The sequence below is a fragment of the Notamacropus eugenii genome, chromosome 3 (genome assembly GCF_028372415.1).
Source record: "Notamacropus eugenii isolate mMacEug1 chromosome 3, mMacEug1.pri_v2, whole genome shotgun sequence".
Taxonomy (NCBI): Eukaryota; Metazoa; Chordata; class Mammalia; order Diprotodontia; family Macropodidae; genus Notamacropus; species Notamacropus eugenii.
Genome location: NC_092874.1, coordinates 393,472,789 through 393,478,534, shown reverse-complemented (window position 1 = coordinate 393,478,534; position 5,746 = coordinate 393,472,789). Strand labels below are relative to the sequence as shown.

The 5,746-nt window shown below is 36.8% G+C and overlaps 1 pseudogene; it reads right to left on the bottom strand.

Moving 5' to 3' along the window:
* Positions 1–4,067: 4,067 nt before the first annotated feature.
* On the bottom strand, positions 4,068–4,477 carry LOC140531700 (large ribosomal subunit protein eL34-like; annotated as a pseudogene).
* Between the last annotated feature and the right edge of the window lie 1,269 nt (positions 4,478–5,746).

Genomic DNA, 5,746 nt, shown 5'->3' with positions numbered 1-5,746 from the left:
GGGAGAGACAGAAAGGGAGTAAGAATTAGAGAAGGAGAAAGATTCATCTAGTACACTATGTCCTGGGAGCAACTTCTGAATTCAGTTATCTTATGGCCAACCAAGGCCTTCTGTCATGAGACCAGAATGGAGAACAATTAGTCAGGTTCAAGTTACTCCTTTATTAGGGCCACGATGTCAAATTGTTTCCAAGCATTTCAGTGATGACAGGTTTATGGGCCAAGGAAAACATTTTCTTGTACAGATAGCAGTATCCAAATATCTTCCTCTTCTTAATCTATGTATCCTATTCTCCCTAGAACTTTCAGAATGCATTTCTGCAATCTTACTCATAAGACATGGTTATGGAGATGGGATTATGAAGTTGATTTTTGAAAATTTTTTGGTAACAGATCTTGTCCTGAATCCAGAGAAGACCATCTATCTTGTGCAGCCAATATGTCATTTGTGTAAAGGAATGGAGAAAATTGCCAAATGCTCCCTCATCTCACAGATAGATTTAGGATCCCTTGACACCTTTAACTTACATTATATCATAGGACACCAGGGAGTCAGGCTAAGAGTAGGGTTGGCAAGAATCTCATTTCCTGGCAAAGCATCTATAGAGTTGCTTTTATTATGATGATATTTTGCTCCATTTTTAGGCTGTTTTTTGTTCGTTTAATGATTTTATTTTTGCTTAATGGTGAAAAATAAACATTAGATTTAGAGCCCAAGGACTTGGGTCCAAATTTCAGTTCTTATACTTACTGATTAAACTTTTACAAATCAAACCCAGAATTTCTTCATCTGTAAAATGGAGGAATTAGACAATGTGGATAAAGTTGTGCATTGGTTTAACTATTCTGGAGAGGAATTTGGAACTATATACCTCTTCAAGTCACTGTACTGCATTTGACCTAGTCAGTGAATTAACAAACATTTATAAAGTGCTTACTGTGCACCAGGCTCTCTGTTAAAAGTTGAAGATACAAAGAAAGGCCAAATAAATGAATCAGTCCCTGCTCTTAAGGAGCTACTACTGTTAGGCACATAGAGGGAATGGACCCATAAACAAATGAGCATTCATAGCAGCACTTTTTGTTGTGGCAAAGAAATAGAAGCTAAGGGGGAGGGGAAGAGGTTGAACTAATTGTGTCATATGTGAATATATAATGGGATATTTTTATACCATAAGAAATGGTGATTATGACACATTCAGAGAAATATGGAGAGACTTGTATAAATTGATGTATCATGAAATAAGCAGAATTAGGAGAACAATTTATATGATGACGATAATAATAATGTGAGGGAAAGCAACTCTAAAAGCCTTACATTCTGACCAAGGCAGAGACTAATCATGACTTCTAAAGGCTGATGGTGAAACATATCTCCCACTTGTTGGCAGAGAAAAGAGACTACAGCTGCAGAAGAAGTCATGAGTTCTCTGATATGGCCATTGCATTGATTTGTTTGGCTTGACTATATTTATTATAAGAGAAAAGGGAGGCAGAGAGGATGACAGGTTAATGGGTAGCAATAGATGTAAAAAAGAAGCATTGATAAAATGTATTTTTAATTCACACAAGAAAAAAATGTAGTACAAAAGGGGACACAGAAGAATTTGTTGTCATATCATTAAACTTTACATATATATGTATAGATATTTCACTAAAAACTGTACATAATACAAGTTCTTTTTTTTTTGTTGCTTAAAATATTTGCATTTATTGATGGAAGGAAGAAAACAATCATTTATTACTAACCAATTATGTACCAGGTACTGTTCTAAGATCATTACAAGTATTATATCATTTGATCCTTAGAATAACTCTGTGAGGTAGGTGATATTATTGTTCCCATTTTATAGTTGAGGAAACTAAGTAGAGAGAGGCTAAGTGACTTGCCCAAGGTCACACAGCTAGAAAGTATCTGAGGCTGAATTTGAATTCAGGTCTTCCTGATTTATCCACTACACTACCTAGCTGCCTCTAGGCAGCTTGTTACTTACTTTCAAAATAAAGAAGAAAATTTAAAACAAAAGCTGAAGGAGTTAGACTTGGTGATGTTTAACACTTCTTCCATTAACCAACTTCCATGAAGTTATAAATGAATTTATAACTTATTTTTCATTGATTGTATTTCTATGAATAACTTCTTGAGTGAGTCTCAGGGAGAGACCTTTATTTTATTATTAATATATTTCAAAATCAATATGAGATTTCAGCTTATACTCAGCAAAATGTTAGAAATGACAGAAGGAGAGAATAGACAATGTTGGAGAGGTTGTATAAAGGCTAGCACGACTTCCTAGAGCCAAGAGGGTGGAATAAGCAGTAAATCAGTGTAACTCTTCCATATTCACCTCCAAACAATCATAAAAGAGTGCCCCAAAAGAAATTGTGGGACAACAGAACCAACAAAAATGATTTTTAACCCAAGAAACTTGGAAGATTGGCAAGAAAGGTCTGTCTGTCTTGGGTAAAAGGGGAGCACAGTCCAAGAAAGGAATCATCCCAACAAGCCAGCAGCAACCCCACCTCAGCACACTTGGGGGATCCTGAGCCCTAGTGTGGTGGAGCAGGCAAATGACAGGACTAAGATCCCCTACAAGTGTCAGCACAGTCAGGGGAAACAGTAGATTCCAGCTCCAAGAACTGCCACATGCTTCAATGTAGCCCTGGGTAAACAGGCATCCTCCAGTGGCCAGACCTCCACCTGGGCAAGCAAGCAGTCTCGAGAGGACAGACTGTCAGCTGGTTCAGTGTATCCCTGGGGAACTGCAGAAACATCCCACTGAAATCAGTACATGCCAGAAATTAGCACTAGGACCTCAGCATAGCACTAGGTAAACTGTCACACCTCCATGACCTCCAGCAGCACCAGTCACTTTCTACCCCATCCCCTCAGTGCAGCACTGGACATGAGGATCCCCTGTGCATCTCAAGGCAACATCAGTGTAGCACCAGGTAAAGAGCCAGGACCTGCAGCTCCTGGCTGCCTATTCCACTTAGAAGCAGAGGTCAAATTTAAAAAAAAAAAGGAAAAAGGTCAAAAAAGATGAGTAAAAAACAACAAAAAAGAATCTGATCACAGAAAGGTATTATGTGACAGGGAAGACCAAGACACAAATTCAGAAGAGGACAACAGTGTCAAAACACCTATGGGAAAAACCCCAAAGAAAAATGAGAAATGGTCTCAAGCCCAGAAAGAACTCATGGGAGAACTCAAAAAGGAGCTTAAAAATCATATAAGAGAGGTACAAGAAAATATGAGAAAAAAAATGAGTGATGAAAGAGAATTATGAAAAGAGTAAACAGCTTGGAAAAAGAAAACAACTGGTTAAAAAGAATTTCCAAAAGATAATTGTTCCAAAGGCAAGTACAAAAGCTAACTGGAGAAAACAACTTAAAATTTAGAATTGGACAAGTGGGAGTTAATGACTCTATGAGACATTGTGAATCAATTTAACAAATTCAAAAGAATGAAAAAATAAAAGAAAATATAAAATACATAATTGGAAAAACAACTGACCAGGAAAATAGTTGCAGGAGAGAAAATATCAGAATCATTAAACTACCCAATAAACATAATCAAAAGGAGAATCTAGACAACATAAATTATAAAGGAAAATTACCTTAATATTCTGGAACAGAGGGCAAAATAGGCATTGAAAGAATCTACCAGTCACCTCAGGAAGGAGATTCCAAAAGAAAAACTCAAGTGTACCAGGTCAAGGAAAAAATACTGCAAGTGACCAGAAAGAAACAATTCGTGTATCAGGGAGTCACAATCAGGATCACACAGGACTTAGAAGCTGCAACATTAAAGGACCAGAGGTCATGGAGCATGATATTCTGGAAGGCAAAGGAGTTAGGACTACAACCAAGAATCACCAACTCAGTGAAATTAAACATAATATTGCAGGAGGAAAAAAATGGTCATTGAATGAAATGGAAGGATTTCAAGCTTTCATAAGAATACCAGAACTGAAAAAAAATTGATTAGAGAAGCTAAAAAAGTAAAAAGGGAAAAGAAAATATAAGAAACTCAACGGAGCTGAATTGTTTTCATGGGAAGATGATACTTGTAATTTATTTTTACATTTTAATTTTCTTTATTATTCAAAAAACATATCCTTTTTATTTACTTTTTTGACTCTGTGCTTGTGCATTCAACACCTTCACAATGATTTTCTGCTCTTCAATCAGGAAAGCAAGTTTGATCTTGTCACAGACACATTCAATATGCATGGAGCCATCGTAAGCCCTGCTGACATGCTTTTTTGTCTTTGATAGCCTCATAAGAACTTTAGGTCTCACTGCATGAACACCTTGAAGTCTTCCTGGGCACATGCTGCAGGCTGATTTGGTGCTTTTCCAACTTTCTTAGTATAAAGGTGAACAATTCTGTTGTCTGGGTTTCCTGACAGCCAAGTTTTGTGGGAAGCTGTGTTATAAGACAATGTATGGCAATATGTCAGATGCTGAACCATTTTTAATTTCTATCAGGTCCATCACCAGAAGAGGGAAAAGATACTTGTAATTCTTAATAATTGTACCACCAAGAGTACAGTTAGAAGGAATATACATAGACAGAGGACACAGGTATAAGGCGAATTTGAAGGAATGACAGTGTAAGAAACACTGAATATGAAGAAAACGTAATGTATGGGCAGATTTATATAAATGACTACAGTGGGAAACAGGCAAAAATCAGGAAAATAATGTACACATTGACTATGTAGTGAATGTTGAATCACACGGAGCCTGCCTTGAGTTCTACTGACCACTTCTGGGGAAATGTATGCTTACTTCTGAAGGACTTTATTCTTTAGGATAAGGCAACAAAACTTGGAAGGTCTCTTGGTCCCTTACCCTACTGCAGCTGAAGAACAGTTGGAACTTTTAAGTAAACTTACGCCTGGGATTGGTGTAACCACTTCTGATTTGTATGCCTTTGCTTGATCTTAGGTAACACAACAGTGATTTCAAGATGGCTGTGTCCAGCCTTGGAGACAACCTAATGAATTGGAGAGTTTGGAAGATCTTGGATCCTTTCATATGAATTTATTCCTGGCAGTCTATAAGATGTAAATAATGCTGCACAATACTTATTCAAATTGCAGCAATGTAAATAGAAAGATTGACCACCAAAATCAATACTGGGTATTGTGAAATATAATGCCCAAGTTTGGCCTCAGTGAATGAATGAATGAATTTATTAAGAGCATTTATTAAATGTCTCCTATGTGCTACACCTCATACTGTGAAAAGAGATATGAAAATGTAATTCCTTTTCTTTGCAGAGGTAGATGACTATGAGTATGGAACACTCTATACCAAGTCAAACAGTGTATGTTCTGATTGATTTTCTGAAATATAAAAAAAATCTCTTTTTATGACTTTTACTTATAAAGCATAGTTTTCTGAGAGGGATGGCTCTTATACACATATAAATAAACACCTTAGACTTGAAGGAATATATTTAGAAATAAAGATGATGTAAAAACAAAAAGATACCTATACAGTCTTACAGAACCCAAATAATCCCCTTTTCCTCTCTACTCTCATGTTGTCAGGTGGGTGGGAAGAACAATAGACTTGGAGTCATGTATCTTGAATCCAAGCCATGATTGTGCCATGTGCCTTTTATATAACTTGGGGCAAATTCTTTCCATGTTCTGAGTCTCTGCTTCCTCACCTGTTAAATGAGGAGGTAGAGTAAGATCATCTTTGAGGTTGCTCTAGATTCAGAATTCTGG